The following is an 18,013-nucleotide window of genomic DNA, read 5'->3' on the forward strand; positions in this document are numbered from 1 at the left end:
CCTGATTTCTTAAGTTTTCAATTCATAGCCTGGATTTTTTTTTTTAAATTTTTAACCATATAACTATGGCCAAATATCTTCCTGTCTCAGAGTAGCAGTTTACTTATATGCTCTATTGGAAGCCATTTCATCATTTAGGGATATTTCAAAAGTTTCATGATTTTCTCAATGTGGATATATTCCCTCAAGAATATATAGATGATAATGAATCCATGTTTTCCTATCCTGAGTGTGCATATCCATGTAGAAATGCTCCAAGGGGATTCAATTCACTATGTGAAAATAATTCTTCTGGCACTTTTTACATTAAAAGGTAACAATGATAAGCTGTTAAAAAATTCTTTTTTGGCCTCAGAGACTTCCTAGCTGTGTGACCCTGGGCAAGTTACTTAACCCCCATTGCCTAACCCTTACTGCTCTTCTGCCTATTGGTTCCAAGGCAGAAGGTAAGGGTTTAAAAAAATCCTTTTTCCTTATTCCTTTTGAGAGGCATCATAGTGTTGTAGATAGAGAATAAGAGGAAATTCTTCACAAGAACTTCTTGTATTAATGAAATCACAGATTTTTTTCAATTTCTTCTTTTCCTAACTATAACCCTTCCCCATTCGAAATTTTTTTTTTAAAAAAAGGAAAAGAAAACAAATAAAAAGCCCTATACTTACTATTTAATTGGCAGAAACAGTGAAAATGTTCCCTCTTTTTTTAGGGAGGCAATGGAAAGAATATATCAGACCGGGAGTCCAAGGACTTATTTATTAATTAGCATATTGAGATTTCAGAGCAACCATTTGACATAGATAGCAGAAGTCTTATTGTCCCATCATGCAAAAGAAGAAACTGAGGCATAGAGAGATTAAGTAGCCTACCCAAAGTGGTGTATCCAGTTATTCAGAGGCCTAATCCATTGTTATTTCAACTATATCAATGATTCTTACATTTAGATAAGTTATTTTGCTTCTTTTTAGAAGGATTCAGTGAAGTCCTGCTTGATTATTAGAGCTCATTAGTCATATGTTCTTTTATTAAAATAGAAAAATTGGATTCCATTTTAAAAAAATAATCATTACACTAGGAGTTACTGAACCAAATATATGTATATGTCTGTATATACATACATATAAATATTTGTTCTTATTATGCAGTATTTTCAGCTGTGTTTGATTTTTTCATAACCCCATTTGGGATTTTCTTGGCCAATATATTGGAATAGTTTGCCATTTCCTTCTCCAGCTCATTTTAAAGATGAAGAAACTGAGACAAACAAGGGTAAACGATTTGTCCAGGGTCATACAGGTAATAAGTGTCTGATAACAAATTTGAATTCAATAAGATAAGTTTACCTGACTTCAGGCATAGCATTCTATACTCTGAGCCTCCTAATAGTCCAAAAATCTATATTTATATCCCTCTATATCTAGATCTGCACGTGTATTTAAACCTATATTATATTGCTTTACCTGACATTCATAGTGTCATACAAAGTCCTCTTTTCCATTTTTATTTGTATAAGGATAACAGTAAACAAATGTTTCTGAGCCCAAATTTCTAAAGCTCTGTGTCATCTCCCTTTCCTTTAAGGGATCCCTCTGCTTTGAACCCATTCTCCCACTGCAGGAAGCCTGATGTCCCAAAAGAGAAATCTGACTCATTTATCTTATTTTCTCTTTGGTTCTTTGCATTTCCCACCCTGGGGAAAATAATTTAAGGCTTAGGCTTTTCTCTGGCTTAGGGCCTGTTCAATGAAACAGAGTAGAAAGGTATTCAATATAAAATATGTCACATATGAGATAGCTATTTCCTCCCCATAAATGAAGTGTTAAACACCAACACACAGAAACAGGCATTGACAGATATTAAAACAGAATAGAATGACTTAAACCATCTTAAACTCTCCCAGTGTCTTGAGATTTAAAACTATCAGTATATAAAGCAGTTTAAGGAACTGCCAAATAGGCATTTTATTATATTTCACCTCATTTCTGAACTCTCCAAAAATCCCCTTTGGGCTCTTGTCTTCTGGCAAGTCAGTTTAAATATTGAGCTTCTTCCAGTTAGTGATCAACCTCTGAAATGCTTAATCTTCCCTCAATTATAGCAGCTTTGACCAAGTTACCTGGAATCTTTGGAACTTAGACTATTTCCTCCAGGGATGGACCCATCTATCTGGAGATTATGGCTCTGGTCCTCCACCCTGGATACTATTGGGGGAAAGTGAGGGAAAGAAAAAGGTGCCATTCTTCCCACAATTAGAAGCCTATTGAGGGAGAGCTGCTCACCACCTGGGAAAATCTCAGAAAAAAAGTGAACCATAGCTATTCTTAAATTGTTACTGATCAAGACCCTAACACTGCTATCATGGGGCAAAGAAAGGACCAAGGGACCACCCAAGATTTGCTGCATCTTACCAAACTTCTATGTCTTTCAACACTGAGATACACATGTCCCTGGAAGTTGCCTGGGAAACTCAGATATACATATGCTCCATAGGTCCAACCCTTATAACATAAGGAAATGTTCGTGTTTGTTGATATTTGTCAAATCATTAAACATTCCTAATAGGAAATAATGGATATAATTTGTGGTTAAGAGTTGTAATGGTGAAGTATTAATACATAGAAATGATTTCATCACAATTACAAAGGGTAACTTCCCATTTTTCATTAATCATCAACAACATTTTCAAGATGATAGTTAACAGCATTATCATTATTTTATGCCTCACAAAGTGCTCCTCAAAAAAAGAAGTTGCCTAAGGTAAAATTCTTCATTTTGTTATTGTTATTGTTCATTTGTTTCGGTCATGTCCATCTCTTAGAGACCCCTTTTTAGGGGGTTGGCAAAGATACCAGAGTGGTTTTCCATTATCTTCTTTAGCTTATTTTGTAAACGAGAGAACTGACAAACATGGTTCAGTGACTCACCCAAGATCACCCTGCTAGTAAATATTTGAGGTCAGATTTGAACTCAGGAAAATGAATCTTCCTGGTTAGCAAAATGAGTCTCCAAAAAGTAAAGTGACTTGCTTGAAGAAGTAATTTAGAGGGAACGGTTTTAAATGTAATGAGACAACATAAGTTTGAATATAGACTCTGAAAAGTATTCCCTGTGTGACCTCAGGCAAGTCATTCCCTAGCATTGATTTTCAACATTTATAAAGCTTTGGGATGGGAAGGGGATGGGGATGATTATCTCTAAGGTCCTTTCCACATCTAGAGCTAGGATTCTAGGATTTTAGAACTAGGATTTGAATGCAATACTTCTGATTCCAAATCCAATATTCTCTCTACCATGGCCAATTCCTAAATAGCACAGATACTTTATTATTTACACATGAGGAACACACAATCTAATGGGAAAGACCACATGCAAACAATGATATACAAACAAAATAAAACACATTAGAGATTAACTCAGAGGAGAGGCACTAAGCATTAAAGGGGTATGGGTCTGGGAAAGGCTTCTTTGCAACAAGGTTGAATTCTAGTTCTTTGCCACCAAAAAAAAGGGCTGCTATAAATATCTTTGTACAATTAGGTTCTTTCATTCTCTCTTTTATCTCTTTGGGGTATAAAATTAGTTGCAGTATTATTGGGTCCCCAAAAGATATGCTCAGCTTTATATAAAGGCCTTTTGGGTATGGTTCAAAATTGCTCTTCTGGATAGTTGGATCAGGGACCAGCTCCACTAACAGTATATTAATGCCTCAGTTTTACCACATCCCCTCTAACATTTTCCATTCCATTTCCAACATTTGTCATTTTCCATTTTCTCATATTAGTCAATTGATACATGTGAGATGGTATGTCAGAGTTGTTTTAATGTGCATTTCTCTAATTAAGAGTGATTTGGAACATGTTTTCATATGATTAAAGATCGTTTTAATTTCTTAATCTGAAAACAATCTGTTCATATCTTTTAACTATTTGTCACTTGGGGAATGATACTGAAACTTTAAAAAAATCCTAACCTCCCAGTTGTTTAATGTAACTTTTTTCCATGTTTCTCTTCTTTAGGAGAATGGTCATACCCTATATCTTGCCATTACACACATAATTAACACTGCAGTGTACAAGAATTCTTGTTATTCTTTTATCTGATACATTTATCTGATATTCATTTATCTGATACATCTTGTTATTCTTTTATCTGATACAGAATCCTTTTTCAACCCATCTCTCCCTCTGCCTTGAAACCCCAGACATTGTTCTTCATCCCAACTATGACCTCCAATCTCTCTGCCCCATTTCCCCCCTATTCTAGCATCCCTACTCTGACCTCACTATCCTTTCTTCCTCATCATTACTCCTGGTTAGCTAGTTCACTTTTTCATTGTCTATTACAGAATCCCTGACTTCTTTATCTTTTCAAAGATCTTGCCCTGCCAAACCTCAGGCCTCCATTATCATTCACACCCATTGCCTTTGCTCCTACAAAGATTCTGCTGAATCAAGCTGGAGAAAACCACAAATTAATATTATATAATCTCAGGCTCATCCTCCCTGCAGCAAGACAATTCTTTTATACTTCCTTAATTGACTCACTAACCCACCTCCACAGTAGCTTTTCCAAACTTTTTGCCCCCCTTTAAACCTCCTGTGACTTCCACCATTTCAACCTCAATTAATAATCTTGCCTCAAACTTCACTGAAAAGAATTTAGTCATTCATCTCAATTTCTGCTCCATTCACCTTTTTTATCCCCATCTTATGTGAAGAGGCAGCCTTTCTCCTTCCTTAAGCTCACCTCTATGTGCATGTGATTCCATTCACCCCCATATTTTCCAGCAGATCACATCCTCTCTCAGTCTTATTCTCTTATCAATCTGCATTCTCTCACTGATTGTTGACTGCTTCTCTACTGACTACAGATATGTTCCTCTCTCTCCCATCTTCAGAAAACCCTAACTTTATGATGACCCTTTGGAAGCTATCATGTTTATCTCTTTTCCAGTTTCTGGTTAAACTCCTTGAGAAGGTAATCTACAATTGATTCCTCTCCTTCTTTTTTGGTCACTTCTTTCTTGACTGTTAGCCTATCTTCTCACCTCATTGTTCACCTGAATCCACTTTCTCTAGTTATTTTATTGTTATTATTCAGTTGTTTTTCAGTTGTATCTGACTCTGTGAATGCATCTTGGGGTTTCCTTGGCAAAGACAATAGAGTGGTTTGTTATTTCTTTCTTCAATTAATTTTACAGATGAAGAAACTGAGGTAAAATGAATTAAGTGACTTGCCCAGAGTCACATAACTAGTAAAAGTCTGAGGCCAGATTTGAAATCAGGAAGATGAGAATTCTTGATCCATAACCAAGAACTCTATTCATTGCACCACCTAGATGCCTCAGGAGTTACCTTTTCTTCCCCTCTTTGATTAAGAACTAAAATTTCAGTGAAAAAGGAAAATTTCTAGAATTCCCTTTCCTGATACAATTCAACAGCTCATCTAGAATTTAATCTCAAAGAGTTTTCTGGGACAGGGAGAGGTGTGAGCATGGGTCCAAATAGAGGATTCCTTTTAGTGGAAATAAAGACGACATAGATCTCTAGCTCCTCTCACCTTGGGGCCACAAATAGTTCTATACTGTTAAACCTATAAAAATAAAAAATGGAAAAGGAGATTATATATGACCCCAATAGGTAAAGAGCATAACACGGGTTTAAAACTATATCTATATTTAACTAGCTCTCTGACATATCTCTTGTTATCGGGATCAGATGTGTACCCCTGGGGTTTGGGAAGGATACCCTTTGCAAGAATGCAAGACTCCAAAACTTAGCTTAAAAACAAAAAGAGAAATTTATTAATTTAGAAAGTAATGTTGAGAATGGCCAGAAGGATAGCAAGATGGAACAGCAAGATGGGGAGCAGTTCCTTGGGAGGACAGCATGAATGGAAAGGCTGTTCCCCATGGGGACAACATGGATGGAAAAGCTGTCCTCCAGAAGACATCAGTTCTGGGGATTTTATACTCTTTACAACAGATGCTATGGCATAGCGTGGACTTGACCTATAGAGTGTTAGTCACTCAGACATTTGGTGAGGTGAGGTGGTCATCTGACTGGGGTCTGTCTGGAGGCATAAAGATTCATCTCTTTGTTCATCTTAAATCTAGAGGAGTACAAAAGAGGGTAAACATCTCAGGACCCTAGGGGGGTCATTGGGTATTTCTAGGTTAAGAGTCAGGAGGAGGCAAAGCAATGGAGTTTCCCTGATAATAGTTAGCCTTGGTTTCTGGGGTACAGTGCCCATGTCAGACATGGCAACTGAAAATATATGTGGGGTGAGAGATGACATGGGCATGGTACCCCAGAAACCAAGGCTAACTATTATCAGGGAAACTCCATTGCTTTGCCTCCTCCTGACTCTTAACCTAGAAATACCCAATGACCCCCCTAGGGTCCTGAGATGTTTACCCTCTTTTGTACTCTAGATTTAAGATGGACTAAGAGATGAATCTTTATGCCTCCAGGCAGACCCCAGTCAGATGACCACCCCACCTCACCAAATGCCTGAAGGACTAACACTCTATAGGTCATGTCCACACCATGGCATAGCATCTGTTGTGAAGAGTATAAAATCCCCTGAACTGATGTCATCTGGGGAACAGCCTTTCCATTCATGCTGTCCTCCCAGGAACTGCTCCCCATCTTGCTGTCCCACCTTGCTATCCTCCTGGCCATTCTCAACATTAATTTCTAAATTAGTAAATTTCTCTTTTTGTTTTTAAGCCAAGTTTTGGAGTCTTACATTCTTGCAAAAGGTATCCTTCCCGAACCCCAAAGGGATCCTTCCCGTCCATAACAATGTCCTGCCAATTATATCATTAAAATGTTCCTTTTCTCTCCACCACCTTGATGCAAGCACTTACTTCATACATTGCCTGTTTAGTAGGTGTACCTGACTCAAGTCTCTTCCCAGTCAGTCCTCTACTCTGCTATCAGACTAATTGCCTAAACATGTCACACCTTTATTCAGTCAACTCCAGTGATTCTCTATTGCCTCCAGGATCAAATATAAAATTCTCCATGTGGCTTTTAAAACCGTCTATAACCTTAATTCAGCTAAATGGCTCAGTGGATAGAGTGCACCTCCAGGAGTGAGGAAGCCTCATTTGTGATTCTATGGGAAATAAGAGTTTAAATCTTATCTCAGACATTTACTATCTGTGTGACTCCAGGCAAGTGACAACTTTGTTTACTATGGTTTCTTTGTATGTCAAATGAGCAAGAGAAGGAAATGTCAACCACTCCAGTATTTCTGGGGGGAAAAAACAAAACAAAACCAAATAGAGTCACAGTCTGATATGACTGAAACAAACAAAACAATACAATAACAAAAAATAACCTTGAACCCTTCATACCTTTCCAATTGTGTGATCTCCTATCCCCTTTATACTCCCTCCCCTAAGTGCTCTTCAATACCATTGACCTCTTTCTCTTTCTTGTTCTGGTTTTTCATCAAGCCAGAAACATTTTGCCTCCTCATCTCATTAGACTATGAACTCCTTCAGATCAGGGTCTGTCTTTAGTATTTTTTTGTATCTAGAACAACTTAAAAACAATGCCTAGTTCAGAATAATCACCTGAATAATACTCATTGATTGATATTGACTGATAAGGTAGGAGGGGAGAGTCAATGTAAATTTACCAGAGAAGATAGTCTGCCTAGTGCAAATTATAGCAAGGAAACCAATATAATTGGTTTTTAAAAGGCTTTAAATTGCAACAATATTGCTTATACCAACTTATTGTCAGCAATGTATTTTGTAAGCCTGAAACAAAAGCTGATTTTTCACTTTTGTGGGTCAATGGTACATCTACAAACTTGGCCACTGATGAAGCAACTCAATCCAGGAAGTGGAGGAGGCAGTGGACTATAGTCAAAGCCACACATATCCTGGTGGAGCAAAAAGTAGAGTTGCATGAATAATGTTGACCAGAGGGATGTTGGATATGCAAAGACCTCCATTTCACCCCTCAGTTTAGATGGAGCTTTGGTGAGCTTCAGCTTTTAGATGTTAATCAGGTGGTAAAGAAATAGTTGGGAGGTGATGGTCAGGAAAAAAAAAAACATGATGAGAAAATAAGATGAATTTCCAGTGGTGAGGAAAGAGGGAGGCAAAAGGAAACAAAGTAATTTGACATTAACCAGAGGTAGAGCAAGAAAACAAGTTGAAGAAAATAACTCCTGTTTATGAAAAGAGATTATATTAGACATAATTTAGAAGGAAAAATATGGTTTCAGATCCATAAGAATAAGGATCCTACCTCTCATTTCATTCCTATAGAAAATTCTGAAGTGAGAAAGCTCATTCTACCAATGCACTGTATACCATTTACTCATAGAAAGTTGCCTAGAAAATTCTTTCAGGGATTAGATCTATATTTGTCAGGCAGAATTTAAACACAAATGTATCCTTATACTGAAACCAGCTTTCTATTTGATTCACCACAGCTCCTTTTATAAGGGCTCTTAAGAAAAAAAAAGAGAGAAAAAAGGATCTGTGTATATGTAAATATGTACACACACAGATGAGTTTGCACACACACAGATGAGTTTGGGAGGGGGAGAAGGAGAAGTTTCTAGAAAAATGTTAGAATAAAAAAGTCTAAAAATAGACTATTTTAATATCTACCTTTATAGATCACTTAAGGCTGCTTTGGGACTTGCCCTTTTCCTCCAAGATGTTTTGAGAATCTTTACCCCTTTCCAATTATCTTTTTATCATTTTATCATATTTTTGAATATAAGAATGGTTTTGACATGGGCACTGTACCTCCAGAAACCCAGGCGAACTATTAGCAGAGAAGCTCCCTTTCTCCCTTGCATCCTCCTGACTCTGAACCTAAAAACACCCAACAACCCCACCTAGGGTCCTAAGATGTTTACCCTCTTTTGTCCTCTAAATTTCAGATGAACAAAGAGATGAATCTTTATGCCTCCCGGCAGACCCTAGTCAGATAACCACCTCACCTCACCAAAGACCAGAGTGACTAACACTCTCCTTTGTAAAAAGTATAAAATCCCCAGAACTGATGTAGTCTAGGGGAACAGCTTTTCCATCCATTCTGTCCTCATGGGGAACAGCCTTTCCATTCATGCTGTCCTCCCAGGAACTGCTTCCCATCTTGCTATCTCACCTTGCTATCCTCCTGGCCATTCTCAACATTACTTTCTAAATTAATAAATTTCTCTTTTTGTTTTTAAGCTAAGTTTTGGAGTCTTGCATTCTTGCAAAAGGTATCCTTCCTGAACCACAGGCGTACACATCAGAACCCCATAACAGTTTCATAATCTCATCACTTTTCATTTCTGTGTTTCTTTTGTGCATTCAAATGTTATGGGGGTCGATGTGTAAGGAAGCCAAAATGTTATGGGCGGGAAGGATCCCTTTGGAGTTTGGGAAGGATACCTTTTGCAAGAATGCAAAACTCCAAAACTTAGCTTAAAAACAAAAAGAGAAATTTATTAATTTAGAAAGTAATGTTGAGAATGGCCAGGAGGATAGCAAGGTGGGACAGCAAGATGGGGAGCAGTTCCTGGGAGGACAGCATGAATGGAAAGGCTGTTCCCCAGATGACATCAGTTCAGGGGATTTTATACTCTTTACAACAGATGCTATGCCATGGTGTGGACATGACCTATAGAGTGTTAGTCCTTCAGGCATTTGGTGAGGTGGGGTGGTCATCTGACTGGGGTCTGTCTGGAGGCATAAAGATTCATTTCTTTGTCCATCTTAAATCTAGAGTACAAAAGAGGGCAAACATCTCAGTACCCTAGGGGGGTCATTGGGTGTTTCTAGGTTAAGAGTCACAAGGATGCAAAGGCAAGGGAGTTTCCCTGATAATAGTTCCACAGAATTTCTAGGGGTACAGTGCCCATATCATCTTCCCCCTCTCCTAATATGTAAGGGTAAAGGGATGGTGGTCTCTGTATTCTGTAACTTCTTCACAGCTGAGAATGGGTTGAGAGATGTCCCTGCCTAACATTAGGAGAGAGAGGTATTGACAGTAGGCTGTGTCCAGAGCATCAGGCTGGGATTTTTGCTGAGGTTGGTGGCAACTGGCATCTGGTTGGCTCTTATGAGTACTTTTACCCTAGAAGCAACTAGAGAGATGAATCAGAGAATTATATGTCTGACTGGCTGGGTATGCATGATTTAAAACATAGGAGAAGACCCAAAATTTAAGGAAAGAAATAGTTATGGTCAGTTAGTTAAGAGCTAAAGTAAAAGGGGTTAAGATAACAGGGATGGAAAGGCTTTGGGCACAGGGTCTTGGGGACATGTCCTCAGTGAATGCCTGGGTCCTAGGTAGCTGGGAATCTGCTTGGAGATATGAAGGATGTCCAGCGACTACTTCCCCTGATGGGCAGACAGGTCAAAAGGGGAGAGTCAACCCCTAAGATAGAAGTTTAGACACCAGGACTAGGGGGATAGAAACAAGTAAAATTAGTACAATAGCAATTGACATTACACATTTGCATTTGGGGATCTTAGCCAACAGACTTCTTCAGAAATCATCTTCTGACAGGAATAGATCCCTTTAGGAAATTGGATTCCTCAGTTGTTTGCAGAGCTGGTATGTGATATTTCTGTTAAAGAATATCCTTTGGCAAAGTACACATTAACTATAATATCTATAAACACTTGAGTAACAATATTTTACAGATGAATTTCTTTACTCCAGATTTTGGGGAAAATTCAGGAGAGCTTTGAGCTATATTCCCAAGCTCAAGATCCAAACTTCAATTAAGGCTGCAAATACAAGCCATCAATGAATAAACTTCACCTACTTCTCAATGTTCCCTATCAGGTCAAACCTAATAGGTTGTTTGGGGAAATGGAAACATTTAATTTTCCAATTTGTATTATGTGCTGATTATGGGAATGTCACGAAGGAAGAAGGCCCAGAAAGGGAAAATATCTCCAAGTCACAAAGGACACGAGTGGCTTCGTGTACCAAGCAAGGCTGTCACTGCCATTATTGTTTCACTCAAGGATTAGCAGCTTAGATGGTCAGAAAAATTCAGTCCAAAGTGAGACTTGGGCTGCCTTCTCTATAACCATCCTAGGACTTTCCCTCTCCTTAGAGCACTTGTCACTGGATCCCAGAAGCCTTCTTTTTTTTTTTCCTTAAAGGACAAGTCTCACCCATTACAGCTCAGAGAAATTCTGCTCATCAGCAGACCAGAAACAAATTTCCATACCCTCAAATAAGCTTTTCTGATTATTTGCCCTCTCTAAGGATTCCTTAAAGCCTGTGGGTCTACATTATAGCAATTATTCTTACATATTTTGGCAATAATTAATTTATCACAATTTAGTCATAAAACCTGAACAGGAATGTTGAATTCATTAGCTCTACAGTGAATACAAATCAAGGCTAGATCATATCCTGGCCTTAAGCCATCTGAAGGAACTAAGACAAGACCAGTCAGGAATCTCTCTAAGGAATTTTCAGAGAAATTCCAGAATTATCAGTGACTTTCCACATACTTCAATTCTAGAAATGATCCCTAAGTTAAAGATCGAATTATGAGGACAGAACATCTATCTGCTCTCTTTCATCTTCTCTCTCTTTATCTCTCTCTATATCTACCCCATATCCACCTGGGTTTCTAGGCGGGCCCTTGCCTTAAAATCCGAAAGGATTACATCATTGAACCATTGAGCATAGTACTCATCCATTATAAATTTCAGTTCATAGTACAAATTGGTAAACTGAGGTACCACTGAGTATTGAACAAAATCTATGATAGATTTGGGTTACAATGAGCTTTTGTTTACATCCAAACTATTTAAAAATGCATGTTTCAGCAGCAAGTCACATAACATTTCAAAAAAATTTCATAAAGCATTTAGTATTACAGGATTTATTTTAAATTTAGAGATTTGAAACCTTTTAAGGACTGTAAACCTTAAAGCAAGCCTTTTGACAAGCAGGTTGATTATTTTCAAGACCAAGAAGTTAAACATAATAATAAAATTAGTCCAACTGTAATACACTGGGATGAAAACCATTGAGATGAAAACCATTTGATAATTTTAAACAAAAACCCATTTTTGGTTACTTTAAACACTACTATTTTACAAAAATGATCCATGGCTTTTCTATACAAACTGAAATTTGACTGTCTGACAAAATTAAAATTAGGATGTTATTTTCACAGTTTTGAAATAAAATACCAATAAATACTTCTAATAGTATTTATATAATATAACATAGTAATAAAATAAATTTAAGCATTACTTCCTTCTGGCTAGCAGACAGGGAAAGGAGATTTATCAGGTCTTCTTATCTCTCCCTGTTTACCTCAAAACAGAAGATAATTAATAGGTTGTTCTGCAAGTTAAAAAAAAACAAACCTTAGTTTTAAAAGTGTAAGACATTTAAAAATCCCCAAAATAGGGCTTTCTCACCAGCTGTCTCTGTTCAGAATCAACCCGCTTCCTCTTTGCAGTAGAGGAGATGGTACATCTAATTTCCTTCCCCCCATCTCCACCTGGGTTTCTAGGCGGTCCCTTGCCTTAAAATCCAAGTAAAGAGTAGAGTTTTGGAGAACTGGGAGCCTGGTGAGAGAATAAAGCTAAAAGGTAAGGAGCTTCTGTCCATAAAATATGTCCAGTTGCCACTTGGACACTTATAATTTAGGGTAACAAAAAGCCAATTTCCTCATCATTTCTTTTGATATTGCTCAGCTATTTAACATGAGTGAAAACAGCAAAAAAACAAAAAATCCAACTGAATTTTCTCTCAGGCTGCTTAGACTTGATCTCTTCCCAACAGGAGAGGCCTGCAAGCATGCTTCTCCCTTTGTCTTAATTGGTTTGGCTAGTCCCTATCTGGCTTGACCTCAGGCTAAAAAAAAATGGTATTACAATTTTAGGGTGCCATGGATAGGCCATGCCTCTTGCTTATCAAGGATGTATCATGACCAGTCAACATTACAAAAAGAAATTGGTTGCTTTTTCTTTAAGCTGTTTAGTGCCATTTTTTTAAGTATACACCCCAAAGGGGAATCTCGGGGTTCTCTCTGTCTCTGTCCCATTTAGATGTGGGATGGCCAATTCCAAACCGGAGGGTCAACAAATGTGTGGCCACAGAGGTTGATTGACCAAGAGCACTCAGTTCAAGACTGAGGCGAGAACTCAGTGTAAGACTGAGGCAAGACTCCCCACACATCTTCTAGTATCAGAAGGGGAAGCCGACAGATAGACCCCAAACTCCAGTGGCCAGACTGATCTGGGGCTGATGGGAGATAGAGCACAAAAGAGTTCCCACAAAGATATCACCCAAAAGATGGGGGTTTCAGGATTCAAAGAAAAGGCTCCTTCCTACCTGAGAAGCTGTGTCCTCATGGACAATCTGGAGTACAGGAGTAGCTTTCAGGAAAGCCAAAAACTTTGGACACCAAAATGTCATGGGGGTTGATGTGTACAGGTGCCAAAATGTTATGGGCAGGAAGGATCCCTTTGGGGTTTGGGAAGGATACCTTTTGCAAGAATGCAAGACTCCAAAACTTAGCTTAAAAACAAAAAGAGAAATTTATTAGTTTAGAAAGTAATGTTGAGAATGGCCAGGAGGATAGCAAGGTGGGACAGCAAGATGGGGAGCAGTTCCTGGGAGGACAGCATGAATGGAAAGGCTGTTCCTCCATGGAGACAGCATGGATGGAAAGGCTGTCCCCCAGACGACATCAGTTCTGGGGTTTATATACTCTTTAGATGCTATGTCCTGGTGTGGACTTGACTTAGAGTGTTAGTCCCTCAGGCATTTGGTGAGGTGGGGTGGTCATCTGACTAGGGTCTGCCTGGAGGCATAAAGATTCATTTCTTTGTCCATCTTAAATCTAGAGGACAAAAGAGAATAAACATCTCAAGACCCTAGGTGGGGTAGTTGGGTGTTTCTAGGTTAAGAGTCAGGAGGATGTAAAGGCAAGGGAGTTTTCCTGATAATAGTTCCCCTGGATATCTAGGGGTACAGTGCCCATGTCACAAAAATATTTCCCCATCATAATTTTTTTCTATTCTCATTTTCTTAAACACACTTAGTATATCTTTCTTAATCTTTTGAACATACAAATTGAGTGTTAAAATCATAGCTTTATAACCATGTTCCTTTTTTGATCAGGAGAAAGAATGCTAAACCAATTTTCTACTTCAAGTTCTATCTCATCAGTATTTATGTAAATTGAACTAGTCCTTCAAAACTTATTTTAAACTCTCTTTGCCTCCCTTTTGCAAGTATTATTTCTTGACTTCTTGTATTCCTACTTTTTCGTGGTCTTGGTATTCTTTATTTCATCTTTTCCAATATTAATTTCCATTATTCCCAATATTCCATCTCTCAAGATGACCAATCTCTTCTTGTCTTCTAAAGCAGAAGTGTCCAACATAACACCACAAGCCCACAACAATCCCTAAGGGCTACTTGAACCAGATTAAAATGTTGTTCCTATATGAAATGTATGAATTGATATATTAATAAGAAATGCATACATAAATACATAAGATTTTCTAATCATTTGGGGGTATATGAGGACACTCATATGGTGTACAGTAGCCCTTTTTCTATTTGAATTTGATATCACTGCTCTAAAGTATGTTTTCAGTCATTTAAATTTCCACAGATATTGGTGATAGAAGGTGTCATATTTGTTCCTTTATCCATTTTTCTATTATTTTATATCAATTAGAAAACAAATGAGGGAGAGCTGAGATGGCAGATTAGAAGTACAGAAAGCTTGAACTGATGTGAGAATGAATCCCTTGTAATCAAAACTGAAAAAAAAATGCTCAAAATGAATACTGGAATAACAGAATCAACAATGGGATGGAGTGAAGCAATCTTCCTTCAGAAAACAACTTGGAAGGTAGAGAGAGAGGTTCTGTTTCATTGAGGTGAGAAGGGAGTCTAGCTGGCAGCAAAGCCACATATCCTGCAACAAGGCCATGGAGCCAGCAGCAAGGATTCACAAAGGAGTACTAGAACAAGCCAACAACAAGCTGTGCCACCCCAACCCCAATCCACACCTACTGCTCCAAGTTCTGAACCTGGGCCCGGGTCAGGTTGAAACCCTAACACCCTGCCTAAACCAATAACAGAGCATACTACTCTCACCCCTTGAAGTTCTAAGCAGGGGTCCCAAAACTTTTTACACAGGGGGCCAGTTCACTGTCCCTCAGACCATTGGAGGGATGGACTATAATGAACAAATCTATATACCTCTGTCTGGGATAGCGGAGGCCCCAGCACTGGCTGTAATGGGCCTGTCACACCTTGCACAGGTCCATCACTGCCACCACTATACTGGGCAGCAGTATACACAGTGTGGAATCCCCTCCCCCAGATCACCGCTCACCATGCTGATGTCTTCCATTGTGCAGCCAAGTAATCCTTTGCATGGTGCCTCATTCTCATTCACTTACTTTCAGAACAAGGCACCATGCAAAGGATTGTATCACTGGAAGTAGTACTGTACATGCTTTGCGGTGCTGCCACATACAGTACTCCAGGAGCACATCCTGTGCTCCTCTTACTGACCACCAATGAAAGAGGTACCCCTTCTGGAAGTGTGGTGGGGGCCAGATAAATGGCCTCAGGGGACTGTAGTTTGGGGTCCCCTGTTCTAAGCCATAGTGTAAAATCACTGTGGGGCCCCAACCTCCATCACAAGGCAATCCACAATTCAATTTGCTTGGAGAAGTCCTAAGAAGAGGCCCAGAGACCTTTCCAAGTTTGCCCTTAGACCCCAAGCACCAGTACTAGGCAGACTGCAGTGCACTTGGTCTGTATAGTCTCAGAGTGAGGCCTGGAGACCTCCCTTGTGTAAGCCTGCAGTGAGACCCCAAACCCCAGGGCAATATAATCTACAATGTGCTTTGCCTGAGTAAACCCAGATCAAAGCCCAAAGCCCCTGCCCAAAGTGTCTCACAGTGCTCTGAGTTCTGCTGGCCATCAGCATCCCCTGGAGAAGAATGAATGAGTAGTAGGAGGTGGCTTTCAGACCTTGTATCCCTCAGACCATCATATCCCCTTGGAAGAATTGAAATTTGCAGAAACCCAGAAATGGAGCTGAGAAGAGCAACAAGGAAAACCTGAAGTTTAAGTGAATTCTTCCACTATCTTCAGAACACAGCCTAACTTTAAGATAAAAGTAAAAGTAAAAGTAAAAGCTACACCCAGCAATACAATGATCTAGGGAAATTCTAAAGGACTTATGATAAAAAATGCTTTAGCCCTCAAGATTAACAACTGTTGAAATTGGAATGTAGATCAATCACACTACATTTCACTTTGGTTAATTTTTAAATTTTTGAGTTTTGGGTTTTATATGAGTATTCTCTTATAAAAATGAACAATATGCATCTGTTTTGTATGATAATACAAGTATAAGCCAGATCAAATTGCTTTCCATTTCCAGAAGTGGGGAGGGAAGAGAAGGGAGGAGACAAATTGGATCTGATAACTTCAGAAAATATATGTAGAAAATTGTTATTAGTTGTTATTGGCAAAATATATGTGTGTATATAGTAGTAGTCTCTCGGTAACCGAGAATGACAATTGTCTTTGTACGCTTTCATCTGTGATGTAGATGAGTGTGCACAAAAACACTTGTGCATGAAGGAGATTTAAGTGGAAAAGTCAATGCACAGAGACAGTCCCACTCTCTTGGCCTTGGAAGCCTGGGTCCATTGGCATAAAAAGTCATTATACCTGGAGACTTCCTCAGCTGCATTGGATGGCCATGTTGTCCTTTGTGCTCCAACACGCCCTAAGCACTCCACAGTGCTTTGCTGCGTCACTATCTCAGCCGTTGAACCTTCTTGTTGCTTTCTTCTGTCTGTTTGGCCAAAGCAGTCTTCACATGCTGGGTGAGCAAACCCTAGTTCACCAGGGGTCCATGACCCGATGGCTACCCTCACAAGGTTTAGCCGGCCTGTTGAAGCTATTGCCCGGGGTGTGGCTGCTGCCGCATGCTAGCAGCTACTGGGAGCCACAAGTGAGAGCTGGGTGTCAGGTGGGGGTCAGAGGCTGAAGAGCTGCCCTAGGAGGGCACGACAAGCTCTCCATACCAGAGATACTACCCCTCCCTGAACACCCAATATACCCCATATATATATATATATGCATACATATATATATGTATGCATATATATATATATACAAGTAAAGTAGCAGGAGAATAGATGGCATATCAATATTTCTATCTTGGACAGATACTGCAGATGAGCAATGACCAGTGCCGAGAATTGAATAAAAGATAGACATGAAGTTGAATTACATTTGGGATTTTGCACAGTATTTACAATGACCTCTAAGATTCTCTCAAATATGAAAATTCATCTTTATTCTCTTTCAAAGATGCTATTTGGTTACAAAACACGGAAAGCCCCAATTCCTGAAGAATTAAAATCAAATCATACAAAGGCAATAGAAATTTTCATGGTGAGCTAAATCAGATGTATTAGCTTACCAACAGCAAATGATTCATATAATTATATAAATGCATTGTAATTGTTAAAGGATGTGGACTGGAGAACAATCATATTGAAATGACACTTATTTCATGAGATCTTGAGAAAGAACTTAAGACATTGATTGGGGTTCTAGTATAGGACTTATTGGAGGAGGTGGATAGAAGTCAGCTTAGAATGAGAACACATGGATAAATTTTTATCTGTACCAATGAAAATTGAAATGTGGAATGAGGAAATTTAGTGGGAAGATAAGTTAAGCATCTCTTGCTGAAGAAAGTTATAATTGTTTTTAGAATTTATGCATTTTCATGGCATACTAAGAATATTAAAAGCCAAAAAGAATTGTATGGAAAAATTCAAATTGTTCCTGAACTAACCTACAGAAAGACAAACTGAGAAAATGATTAATGACCTAACAAGGAAAACCAAAAAGTTACATAGAAGGAAATATCAAAGAATATGTAGTCCCAGAAAACAAAAAATGATGCATTAAAGGAGAGAACCTTTAAAACATATTTTAGAAGTTATAGG

Source organism: Monodelphis domestica, chromosome 5 (genome assembly GCF_027887165.1).
Source record: "Monodelphis domestica isolate mMonDom1 chromosome 5, mMonDom1.pri, whole genome shotgun sequence".
NCBI lineage: Eukaryota > Metazoa > Chordata > Mammalia > Didelphimorphia > Didelphidae > Monodelphis > Monodelphis domestica.